Genomic DNA, 13,240 nt, shown 5'->3' on the forward strand with positions numbered 1-13,240 from the left:
TTCAACAGCATTTATCCAATAATTGATGTAAAAAGACAAAAAGTCAGTGAGACTGGAGAAGAAGTGCAGGACATGATTAACAGCAGCGCTTTGTGAATCAACGAGTCAAGCACGATTGACATTTGTAGGACACGTCACTGACCAGCGACAGAAGGCGTGCTTTTCCCTCAGGTGCACAGGGGGCGCTCGTCAAGGTGGACTCGTCCTCGGCCAGCTCTGCGAGTGCACACGATGACTTCCAATCAGCGCTTGGGAGACTAAAGCAGCCCTAACTCAGTGGAGAGCTGTGCCGCGTGCATTTCCTGGAAAACCCAGCAGTGCCGGTCTGTCCGTTCTCCACCAGTTCACCCGCAGCTTCTGTGGGATCCCAGCCAGGACCCCAGCAGAGTTTTCCGTAGACATTGAAAAGCTGATTCTAAAATTCACATGCAAGGGTAAAGAACCTAGAAAAAAGGGAGACTTGGCAAGAGACGATCAAGGCTGGGGAACTCACACTATTCTGGCTTCACTCCTTCTCTTTTTTTTTTCTCATGTGTTCACACCTTGATTTATTCTACAGTAATCAAGAGTATACGAAAATGACTATAACTCAATAAAAAAAAGTTAAAAAAAAAAGTATATGATAAAAGAGACCTAACCTAGGACCCAGCAACCCCACTCCTGGGCATGTATCCGGGGGAAACTCTAATGTGAAAAGACACCTGCACCCCAGTGTTCACAGCAGCACTGTTTACAACAGCCAAGCTATGGAAACAGCCCAAATGTCCATCAACAGATGACTGGATAAAGAAGCTGTGGTGTATTTATACAACGGAATACTACTCAGCCATAAAAAAGAATAAAATAATGCCATTTGTAGCAATATGGATGGACCTGGAGATCATCATTCTAACTGAAGTAAGCCAGAAAGAGAAAGAAAGATACCATCTGATATCACTCGTATGTGGATCTGAAAAAAAAAAAAAAAAAGAAAGGACACTACAAATTCATCTACAAAACAGAAACAGACTCACAGACATAGTAAACAATCTTTTGGTAACCGGGGAACGAGGGTGGGAACAGATAAATTTGGGAGTATGAGATTTGCATATGATAACCACTATATAAAAAAATAGATAAAAAACAAATTTCTTCTGTATAGCACAGGGAGCTATATTCAGTATCTTGTGTTAACCTTTAATGAAAAAGAATATGAAAACAAATATATGTTTGTATTTGCATGGCTCGGACATCATGCTGTGCACCATAATTGACACATTGTAACTGACTGTACTTCGATTTTTAAAAAAGAAAAAACATTTTTTTAATTTCAAAGGTAATAAATATTACAAAAAGAGTGTATATTATCAACATAAAGATAGAAAAAGAGGTCAATGGACTGGAACAGAGAGTGTGGAAACAGACCACCAGAAGAATGGCCGATTGCTTTTCACTGAGGTGATCACGCAGCTCAGAGGAGAGAGAATTTACTAACTTTTCAACAAACAGGCGAGAACAAGCTAGTGTCTATGCACACAAAATAAACATGTTCTTTTGCATAATATGCCAACATTAACTCAGAACTGATCATAGACGTAGATGTAAAACATACAACCACGAAATGTCAAGAAACTTAGGAGAGACTCTTTGTGACTTCGGCTTAGGCTGAGATTTCTCAGGATGCCACCAACGCCTGAGCTGTTAAAGAAACAAAGTCATTAACTGGTCTTCATCAAAATGAACTTCTCTTTGGAGCATATGGTTTCACGAATGAAAAAATAAGTCACAGACTAGGAGAAAGTATAAACCAGATCTAGGGCAAGGAGCTCAATACTAATAAAATTTAAAAATGGCCGAATGTGCACTTCACCGAAGCAGACAAATGGGTGGTGAAAAAGCACATGGAAATGCTGGGGACACGGTCGGCCATTTCGGTGGGGCCAGCAGGACCCACAGCGAGTCGAGTCACGCTGCACACCTGCAGGACACCCGGCACGGAAGGGTGGTCCGGACCTCGCGTGGACAGGGATGTGGAGCAGGGACCCTCATCCCACACCTGGGGTGTGAACGGTGCAACCGCCTTTGAGAAGCTTGCCCGTTTCCCACAGTGCTAATGAACAGCCCCTGACGCAGCCTAGGCTTTGAGGTTTTGCCCGGGGAATGGAGCCTGCGCACGTCTGAGGACCTGCACACAGATGTCTCTGGCGTCTTTGTTTCGTAATAGCTCCAGACTTTCGAGAAACAACCGAAATGCCCATCGACGGCGACTGGAGAAACAAGCTGCACGTACACCCCTGGCACAGAGGAAACTCAGCAACGAGGAAAGTATCGTTTGTCTTTTGTTTTATTTTATTTTGCATTCTTTTTTTTTTTTACTGAAGCACCGTCAGTTTACAGCGCTGTGTCAGTTTCTGGCGCACGTCGTCGTGTTTCAGTGGTACGTGTGCACACAGATTCCTTTCCATGTTCTTTTCCATTCGAGCTCCTGCGAGGTACTGCAGTTCCCTGAGCTGCGCAGCAGAAAACGTGCTGTTTATCTGTTTCATACACAGTAGTTAGTGTCTGCAAACCTTGAACTCCCAATTTATCCCTCCCCACCCCCCTTACCCACTGGTGGCCGTCAGTTTGTTTTCTACGTCTGTGAGTCTCTTTCTGGTTTTTAAGTAAGCTCATTTTTCTTTTCTTAAGATTCCACAAATGAGTGATATCATCTGGTATTTTTCGTTCTCTTTGCAGCTCACTTCGCTTGGAATGACGTCTTCAGGAAAAGGAATAAAATATCGACACATGCAGCTTTGGGCTGAATCTCAAAATACTTCTGCATTATGAGGGAAGGCAGCCAAACAGGGAACACGCCGCCTGATTTCATTTACAGAAAATTCTAGACGTGCAGGCTCCTTGCCAGCGGGAGTGGGGGCCACGGGGACACTCACACAGCGGCCTGGGAGGAGCCACTGCGCCCCCAGAAAGCCCCGAGTGTCCGAGTCTGGGCCTGCCCTCCCTGCAGCCGGAGCTCCCGAGCAGGCGTGCTCACCGCCCCAGCAGCCTTCCGCCACCCGCCAAACGCACTTCCTTACCAACAACGTATCTGTTTTCAGAGGCGAGATACCTACACTTCATCATTCTGAACAAGAAAAAGAACGCGCCCACAGAGGAGATGCCAGCCCACATCTCCCGTGTTGCTGCTGCGCTCCCACACGTGAGCAGACAGGCCCAGCAGGTACTTCAGGCTAACACCAGCCGTGAGGGTCTCAGCCTTCAGGCATCCGCTGGGGTGGTGACCACGTCCCTCGGACCCCAGCCACGTGAGTCAGCAGCGTACTCTGCCGGGAGCCCCATCGGTCCCCTCTCAGGACCTGCAGGGTTTTTGTGTTTTGCTTTTTTGTTTTTCTGTGAATTATTCCAGCAAATACTTTTTGTAATGAGACTTTGGAGAGAGAGGTGATTAGCTTCCCCTCCATGTGGGGCTTCCTTCCTCTGGGCCTCGGTCTCAGCAGGGAGGACCGGCCTGGGCCCCGGGGGACGTGCACACACTGGCTGAGCCTTTGAGAGACTCTGATTGAAGTGATCATCATTCCTCGTAATTCCATAAGTCACTGTGAAAAATTATCTGGGAGTTACTTACAAAAGCAAACATATACTTACAGTATGACCCAGCAATCTCTCTCAAAATTTACTCAAGAGGAACGGACTATTTTCAGACAAAAATCTGTACTCAAGTGTTTACAGCAGATGCAAAAATCCTCCAGGAAAAAACCAGCAAACCGAATGCAACAATACACTGAAAGGATCACACGCTGTGATCGAGGGGAGTTTATTCCAGGGACACGAGAGAGATTCAACATTCACAAATCAGTCAGTGCGACACACACGTCGCATTAACAAACTGAAGGATAGAACCACGTGGTCGTCTCCACAGATGCAGAAAAAGCCAAATCCAACACCCATTTATGACAGAAGTTCTTCACAAAGTGGGCACAGAGGGAGCGTGACGCCGCACAGCAAAGGCCATCCATGACAGACCAACATCAGACTCGACGGGGAAGAGCTGAGGAATCAGGAATCAGACAAGGCTGCCCACTCTCACCGCTCCCACTCAGCATAGTTTTGGAAGTCCTGGCCACAGCAACCAGAGAAGAAAAAGAAATAAAAGGAATCCAAGTTGGAAAGGAAGAAGTAAGGCTGTCACTGCTTGCAGATGTGACGGCGCCAGCCCAGGGGCAAGCTGCAAAACCGAGACACTGAGACTCGGGAGGTGGGGAGCTGATTAGGTAAGGTTCGGGTCATATACATAGCGGAATATTACCCAGCCTTGAAGAGGAGTGAAATCCTGCCATCCGAGACACGTGGCTGGACCTTGAGGGCACTGTGCTGAGCGAAACAGGTTGGACGCAGAAAGACAAACACGGCACGCTCTCTCTTACACGTGGGATCTAAAGTGAGCCTCCAGATGCAGATAGCAGACTGCTGGTTGCCTGCCAAGGTGGGGCCACGGGCGGGGTGAGAGAAACCGGTGAAGGGGGACACAAGGCAAAAAAAAAAGCAAATAAATTCATTTTAAAATAAAATAGACTCTTAAAATATCCATTTTCTATTTTCCCATTGCCTTTGAAATCCTTGCCACTTTTGCTGTTTATAACGCTACTTAAATGTTATGGCAACAGCTTAAAAAACAAAATGTTCCGTGTAATTCCTTCTCCAAAGTAAAACAACCTTTTTAAAAAATAAATTTAAGAGCTCATTCCTCTCAGTGTTCGCGACATAGGAATTTTTTCTTCTGAGCTACACTTTTATGAACGCGTGAAGAAATCAAAGCCACTGCGAGCTTGGCTTCCGCTTGGAATACAAATTCTCCCCCAGACACATCACAGGTGACGCCACTCACGCCGCCCGGCGTGCCCCGTGCCCGGCATGTCCCAACGTGAGGGAGCCTTTCTCTTGCCCAAGGCAGCGAGCACGCCAGAGGGACCACCTGGCCGACCGGCCGTCGTCCAGTTGCCTGGACGTGGCTGGCCTGTCGGGCACAGACCTTTGCTGCGGGACTGGCCCCCCCTTTACTCCAACCTGACCCCCACCCACTCTCTGGATTTGGACTTGAAAGGAAGACTTCTCGCCTCTCTAGGCCAGGCCAGGCTCCCCCCCGGATGTGCTCAGGACACCCCCCACCCCCGGGCACCCCGGCCCCCACTTCTGTCCAGCGTTTGTTTACGAGGCCTCCGTGAGTCATTCGACGTGGACAGATGCTCAACACACAACAAACAGGTTTTGAGAAGGACAGAAGTTTGCTGGTCGTTTGAGAAGTTTCCTTTCTGCCAAGGCTGAGCGACATCCGATCCCCCGGGGGCTGGAGAGGCCCCCAGGCCGTCAGCCTCGGGTCCCCAGAGACGCCGGAACTGACCCCCCAGGCTGGAGAGGAAGACGAAGGTGTTTGGTCTGTGGCACCAGAGCTCGGGGTCGAGGTCAGCGCTGCCCCGTGGAACGTAAACTGCCCCACGCGTAATCGTGCGTCTCCCAGAAGCCACATCTGAGGAAGCAGAGACAGACCAGTGACGTCCATTTTCATAGTCTGTTTCATTGAGTCCAATGTATCAATTTCGACGTGCAATCATCGTTATCAAAAACGCTGGAAAAACTCGCTTTTGGGGGCCAGGTGGTGAATCTGGGGTACGACGTGAGTCCATGCGGCCCGACTCCTGCTGTGAGGGCGCGCCCCGCACGCAGCGGCCAGCCCCGGGCTCGGCCCCTCAGCTGGTGCAGGGCGTGAGCAGAGCTAAAGGCGAAAGGCAGGGAAAGACCAAATGGCTTCAGCGTGTGTAACCGCAAGAATGCTCCTGCGTCGACAAGGAGAAAACAGGGCCCCGACAGGGTGAAGGCGCAGGGCGTCACTGCTTCCCCAGATACAGGCGTCCTGTGTGCTCAGCCTAGAACGCAGGCAGAGGGGTGTCACCTGAGACAATGAGAAGGCACCTCCTCACCACTGCCTATGGGAAGCTGGGCAGTCGGGGCGCATGCAGGTTCGCAGGCGTGGGGGGGGGCTGTGTGAGGAAGAGGGGTGGGGAACGCCTGGGGTGACCGGGCCAGCCTTCCCCGCCAGCCCCCGCGATGCTCGAACCCTTCCTGCCGGTCTCCCCGACAGCAGGGGCGGGAGCCGGGCCGCGCCGGGGAAATCACCGGCCACGGCCTGAGACTCAGGGCCATTGCCCCGTCCTAAGGGCAGTGCCTGCGAGGAGTCAGGAGAACCCCCACCCGCCGGGCGCCGCAGGGCACGTCAATGCACTCGTGGATGTGCTCACGGCCAGCCCCGCAGTGCCCACAGCCTGGGGTTTGATTTGCTCATCTCTGAGTCTCTAGAGATCTCAGAGCCAAGGAAGGCCCGTGTGGTCAGCTGCCGGGAGAACCTCCGGTGGACTGAGTCGGAACTGGATGGGCAGGGGAGATGTGCGAGGCTGGCACCCGCCAGGGAGCCTTTACTCCACACGGGTTTGCTGGGTTACTTCTATCGTCCCGCTCTCCACGCTGCCTGAAGGTGATGGCACGTCCCGACGCTCCGGTCTCCGGTCTCGTCAAAAGCTCCTCAAAGAATCCATCAGGCTTGAGGTTCATGTGTGCGGGGCCGCAGGGACCCCGAGGCAGGAGGCCACGCGGAGGGCCTGCCGCCCCGGCGCACCCTCCCCTGGCTGGCTTGGCGGTTCTTTGCAGACACAGCCCGTCCAGACCTCGCGCTCAGACTTGCTCATAGTGGTGGTCACTTCACAGCCCTCGGCCCCAAGGACAGGCCGTTTCTCCCCCGTGCCCTTCAGCACAAATCGGGGCTAACTGTACGTACACAGAGACCTCTTCTGGTTCATTTTAAATGAGCGTAACTCTGTGGCAGCTCGCACTGTATGTTGAAGGGAATGTGGCCACAGACACAATCATCGCTGATTTCAAGCCTTAACATGTGGATTTCTTCACCCTGGACAGGCCTTTTCTCACGGAGCCCCGGGAAAGAAAGCCCCCATGTGGCCCAGTGACTCCTCCAAATCTGAGGAAGCCGGGGACGGCCCTACAGCTGCTAGCGAGGGCAGACGGCGCACATCTATTACATTTTCCACTGTCTGGGCTCCATATTCTAAGTGAGCGTCTGCTCTGGGAAGTATGCTGTGAATGTTAACAAGAAAGGCTCCCGGCCCTGCGAGGAGCTGGCCCAGCGCTGCCTCCTGCTTCCTGCCGGCCTCCGCCTTCCTCCTCTGCTTTGATGTGGGTTTGGCATCCCAAGCTGCAGCTAGAGTGATTTGGAAATGGCGAGACCAAAAGCAAGTGGAAGAATTTGCTTTCTGGGTTGATCTTAGATGAAGGAACTTCTCATTTAGACAAAAATTTCTGGAGGTGTTTTTATTTATTCCTCTTAAAATACTTTCAACAGATACCAAACGATTTCACTCGCCCGTTAATTTCCACGCTGAGTAAGCACTGTGCTGACACCCGTTTCTGGGTCGGGAGCCTCTGTCTGTGCTGAGCTCCCAGCGGGGTGGGCCGGCGAAGGCCAGGGGGCAGTGAGAGTCGGGCCAGTGACGGGAGGAGGCTGGGGATGGCGTTAGGGGCGTCGTGAGTCACGTGCCAACCTGACACACACCTTGGGTCACTGAGCCCTCAGTCTGCAAGGCTGGAGCCATGAACGGTTCCCAGAAGATGGACAGACGCCCAGAGACTCCATAAGTTGTCCTGATTTTTCATCTCATAAAAGGCCCCAAATTCAAACCAAGCCCCAACGTTAAATCTGGTTAATTGTCTAAGATCTCGTCCCACAGTTATAAAAAACACAGGCACTCTACTCTGTCCTCGGATCTGCGTCGGCGTTTCCACCTCCGAGGCGCCACTGGCACAAGACGGTCCCTGATCACCGCCTTATCCGTCCGGCGGGGAGTTCCTGGCACCCGCAGCAAAGCTGGGGCTGTGACGAGCCCTGACTGTCCTCTTTCCGCTCCTGAGCTGCGCCCGCTCACTTGCGTTTGCCGTTTCTCCCCCAGGTACGTCAGCCCAACGCTGCCTCCTTTCTCAGTGAACGCCGCTTAGCCTAAACCTGGGTCACCCTGCTTTTTTGAGGTCGTCCCACCTTTAACGGATCCAGCTCTGGCCCTTTCTCTGGACCACCATTTTGCACAGCCTTCTGCAGAGTAACACTCAACGTCTTTCCTCCTTTATGTTGCAGAGCACAAACTGCTTTCCCCACTCCCGGGCTCCAGCCTGCTTCGTCGTGAGGGCAGGTGTGTGTGAAAGGCTCTGACGGCTCTGCAATTAGACCAGCCGGACTCTGTCCGGCCTTCACGCAGGGGGCTCTGAGGGGCCGATGTCTGATCAAGGACTTTGTTCGCTCGCTTTCTTCTCTTATTAACCAGCGCGTGCCCGGCTGTCTCCGAGCCAGCGTCCTCCCGACAACAAAGTGCCCGTGGCCAGGACGCGGAAAGGGTTTCTCCTGTTTGATCCATGATGTCTTTAGAGTCTGGGGATGTGGACTTTTGGACACTTGGCCGTGGCCGCTGTGGTGGCAAGGGTGCCCAGGGGCTGGTCTCGGCCGTGCAGGCGGCCCCGCTGACCCCGCAGTCGGAGCCCCGTTTCCTCTCCCTCTCCGCCCTCCAGTGAAGCGTCGCTTCTCGTGTGACCACGGAAGCGGGCGGTGACGCTGCTTTGACAACACTCAGGAAGGACCTGGGAGGAGAACTGCAGGAGGGAGGCCGAGCTCAGACCCCCATCCCTTTCAAGTCCAGAGAGTTCTCCTCGGGAACACGGGTGAGTCAGCAGCTGACCTGCTCGCGGAGGGAAGAGGAACCCGCCTCACTTCCTCTGGAGAAATACCTGCAGTTCATCCCCCCACTCAGCGCTCAGGACCCTGAGAACTTGCGGTCCAGACAAAGAAAGCGTTTCCTCCCTCAGCTTACTGTGTTCCCACCCAGACCTACTCGAAGCCCCGTCTCCTGGCCTGGAATCTCCGGCGTGACTCACTCTGCGAACGCTGCACTCCCCCGGAGGAGACCCCCCGCGCCCACGGGGGCAGGCTCGCCTTCAGCTTTGGAAAGGCCGTGGCACCACCCACACCCCAGGGTCTGCGTTCCCAGGCTGCGCCCTTCAGCTGCCAGCCAGCAGGGGCACACTTCCAGCTGCTTCTGGGACACCCCAGCCTGGTCTGCTGGCGTTCTGTCTGCGCCCCACCCTCCTGCCTGTGGTCCCATCTCCCGCAAACAGGGGCGCACATACACGCCCAGACCCACGGCTGCTGCTGTGGGACGAAGGTTGACGCCCCACAGTCCATAATCCTAACCCCTGGGCGACGGTTTGGGAGGTGGGGCCTCTGGGGGGCAGTGGGGTTTAGATGAATGAGGTCCCGAGGGGAGGTCGTGGGGTTAGTGCCCTGCTGGGGGGAGGGAGAAGCTGGGGCGCTCCCCGCACCTCCCCGCCAAGGGCGGACGCAGCCCCGAGGCTGCCATCTGTAAGCCAGGACAGGAACCCTCGCCGGCTTCCCAGTCTGTCAGCATCGTGATCCGGGGCCTCCAGCCCCCAGAACCACGAGAAACGTGAGCTCCGGAGGCTTCCGCAGCCCCGCCAGGCCCCTTTGTCACGGCAGCCTCGGCCGACTAAGACACCTGCATCGGGGGGAAATGCTTTTCAGAGGCTTTTCATGGTAAAAACGTCTTTAGAAAGGCAGCCATTCCTGAGCACAAACAAACTGCAGAAATACCATTCTGTCCGTTTTTTTTTTTATTTTAATTTCTTTTTACTTTCAAGTATAGTCAGTTCACAGTGTCGCATCAGTTTCTGGTGCACAGCACCGTGTTTCAGCTGTACATGCACGTACGCGTGTTCCGCTTCATGTTCTGCTTCATTATAGGTGACGGCAAGGTATTGACTAGAGTCCCCTGCGCTGCACAGTAGGACCTCGTTGTTTACCTGTCTTGTACATAGTGGTTGGTGTCTGTTCATCGCAAACTCCTGATTCATCCCAGCTCAGCCCCTCTCCAGTTCTGTCTTCAGTGAAAACCGACGTGCTGTCACTCTGTGTGACAGCTTACGTCCTCGGGGCCACACTCTCTGAAGGCCCTCTTTTCCAGCCTGGCCTGTGTCTTGCTTCAGCAGACCTGAGAGATCACTTCAGCGCTATTCCAGGAAAGCTGGGCACAGGAGCCAGGAACATCCACAACACAGAGAGCGTCTGGAGCTCGGGAAACAGTTTTTCCAAGATTTCTAAATCCAGGTTCTGCAGCTCATCAGAGACCAAATTAAAATACAGAACAGATGCTTCTTTCCTTCAGGGAGGACAGCTGACCGTGCACGTGGTCCGGCCACTGCCGTCCTCCGAGCCAGGACCCCACATCACCCCAGAGGTGGGCTGCCCGGAGCCCATCCTCACTGTGAACCACATTCTGCGAGCCAGCCTTGGACGTGCAAGTCTGACCACCGCTCAGGTACAGGAGACGCTGCGGGTGGGCAGGTGGGGTGGGCGTGGGCTGTGCTGGGAGCGCCCCTCTGCGGTGGGGCCAGCACCCTGGGGGTCTGGGGCCCGCCTGCCAGGGCTGCGGCGAGGGGCTGACCCGCCCCCAGGAGGTCGGCGTCCACCCCCGCGGGTCTGAGAGGCTCTCTGCGCTGCCGGATTCTGGCCCCCACCTCTCATCAGTCTGTGGGTCTATTTGCCCGTGAAGGCCAGCCTGGTTAACTCATCGCCTTCACGCCGTGTTTTGTCACCTGGTAGGGCTGGTCCCTCTCTCCCTCTCTTGTCCGTGCTGAGCTTACCAGCTCTGACTTTATTTTGCTGCGTGAACTTTGCGTAAGCGCCCTGCCTCCTGCTCGGGAGGCTGTGCCAAGTGTGGCGACCAGGCTGGGGGCACCCGTCCTCCCACCAGGACGCCTCCCTCAGGGCCCCCCTGCCCGTCTTCCTGCTGCGAAGTTCGGGGCGGCGGTCTCCCCATGTTTCTTTTTCACTTAATTCCCAGGTGTTTCATCTTGTTTTAAACTGCCCTTTAAATGAATGTTTCTTTCTCCTCAGTGAATCACTTGCGTTATTTAGAACAGGGGGTGTGGAAACTGATACTCCGGTTTTCTGCGTGATTACCTGTAGAGAAAGCCGGCATCTCGGCCCTCCCGTAGGGTGTCTGAATGAGCCAGTGCGCTGATTCCTGACAGGCATTCGTGGAGGACTCACGGCGCCGGGGTCCTGCTCTCAGCAGCTGGAGTGTCTGGGGGCACCTGACCCTCAGGGCAGTATGACCATGTGCCTCACCACAGAGGGGACGCTGCCGGGCCATGGTCACTCAGACACCGCCACAGCCTCCTGCGCGTGAAGTCGGGGCCAGGGTCCAGCTTCGAGTCTGAGCTCCCAGGCGAGGTGCTGTCACGTCATCTGTTTCAAGTAAAATTACGTTCAGAATGATTTTTCTCTCCATGGTGCAGGAGGAGAGAATGCGACGCCTCGTGTGAGTGTATTTAATGTCGGTGAACCTTGAAGGGCGCTCCGCTCCGTCTGCTTCCAACACCAGGGCGTCCAGCGGGCACCGGCCCCAGAGGGTCGCAGCACCCCAAACCCTGGACTTCCATGTGGATCTGCCCACCAAGTCTCCTGAAACCTGCAAGGTTTGATAAATGTCAAGGAATAGCCTATTTTAAGGAATTATGTCATAAAAAAAGAAAGTCTGAAATGAGCAGTCTTAATAATTTCTCTGAAGAATTTTCCAAATGTGGTTTATCTGGGGACACAGGGGGATTTTTTTACCCAAGAAACTGGCCTCGCTAATGGTTGATGTGGTGGGACTCCCTTGACTGCCCTTCTGATTTTGTCCTTTCGCCCATTTACCTCGTTTATTTCTGCTTCACAGGGGAGGGGCTGCAGGCAAATTCAGGCAAGTCTACTTTTGTTTAGTCTAGTTGGGACCTGGGGCTACAACGCTCACCACCTGCCCTCCCTCCCTCTCCTCCTCTCCTCACCACGCCCTCCCCAGAGTGTGTACAACACCTGCAAATAAATAGCCTTAAATAGAGAACATTTAGATGATATTTAATATAAGAAGTTTCAGCATCATCGTGTAGAGGTGAGAGAATGGAGGCTGAAAACCTGGCCAACTGCGTTCACCAGCAGCTGCGGGACCCAAGGCAGCTGGGGACCCAGGTTCACCGCGCCGATGCCTGACCCCATGGCACGTGGTCCAGACCTCCTCATGCTTTGTTTTGTCCTGCTTCAGTGAGCGGCACCAGTCACAACAGCCAAGACGTGGAAACACCGTGAGGGTCCGTCGGCAGGTGCCTGGATAAAGAAGTTGTGGTGTATTTATACAATGGAATACTACTCAGCCACAAAAAATGTGAAATCATGCCATTTGCAGCAACATGGATGGACCTGGACAATGTCATTCTAAGTGAAGTAAGCCAGAAAGAGAAAGAAAAATACCATATGACATCACCCATGTGTGGGATCTAAAAAAAAAGACGAACTTATTTACAAAACAGAAAGAGACTCATAGACATAGAAAACAAACTTATGGTTACCAGGGAGAAGGGGTTGGGAAGGGATAAATTGGGAGTTTGAGAGTTGCAGATACACACTGTTATATATAAAATAGATACACAACAAGTTTCTTCTGTGTAGCACAGGGAACTAAATTCAACACCTTGTAATAACCTGTAACGAAGAAAGACATGAAAAGGAATCTATGTGTGTGTCTGCGTGACTGAGACACGACGCTGTGACTATGCTTCAACTGACTACACTTCAGTTTTAAACAAGCCAAGGTAGGAATATCTCAGTACAGAAACCATCCTTGTACAAACTGTTCTCAGAGATCTGACGAGCTTTAAGTACCAAAAAAACTAGGTGATAATCACGTTTTGCACACATCCTTTGCCTGTTTGGGGGTGTGTTTCCCTCAGTGAGATTTTGTCTCTCTGTCAGGACTTCTGATGCGGTTTTCCTCTGTCTCAGACGGAGGCGTCATCGCCCTCGCTCTGAACGCAGTGCGTTTGTAGGACACGCTGAGCGTCTGCCTGCCTTGTTTCTGGACGTTTCGGCCTTGCTTCTCGTCCCCTCCCGCAGATGCCCTGGGCGAGGCACCCTGGGAGGACTTCCTGTCCCCGGGTGGCCTCTGTCCTTCATCCTTGGGCCCAGGTGAGAGGCCCCGGATTGATTCTGAAAAGCCGTTCCTCTTTGGAACAGCTGGCAGCGGCCTAACGGTACAGGGAACGACGTCTAGCCACATGGCGTGCCCGCTCATGCCGCTTATAGCCCTGCGGACAGCCCCCT

General features: G+C 53.3%; 1 long non-coding RNA gene across 1 annotated transcript; it reads left to right on the forward strand.

Annotated features, from left to right (window-relative positions):
* The first annotated feature begins 7,590 nt into the window (after positions 1-7,590).
* On the forward strand, positions 7,591-12,650 carry LOC141576142 (uncharacterized). Its single transcript, XR_012504371.1, has 3 exons — positions 7,591-8,748; positions 8,913-10,418; positions 11,401-12,650. It is a non-coding gene; the product is annotated as an uncharacterized LOC141576142 (long non-coding RNA).
* Positions 12,651-13,240: the final 590 nt, after the last annotated feature.

The sequence above is a fragment of the Camelus bactrianus genome, chromosome 36 (genome assembly GCF_048773025.1).
Source record: "Camelus bactrianus isolate YW-2024 breed Bactrian camel chromosome 36, ASM4877302v1, whole genome shotgun sequence".
Taxonomy (NCBI): Eukaryota; Metazoa; Chordata; class Mammalia; order Artiodactyla; family Camelidae; genus Camelus; species Camelus bactrianus.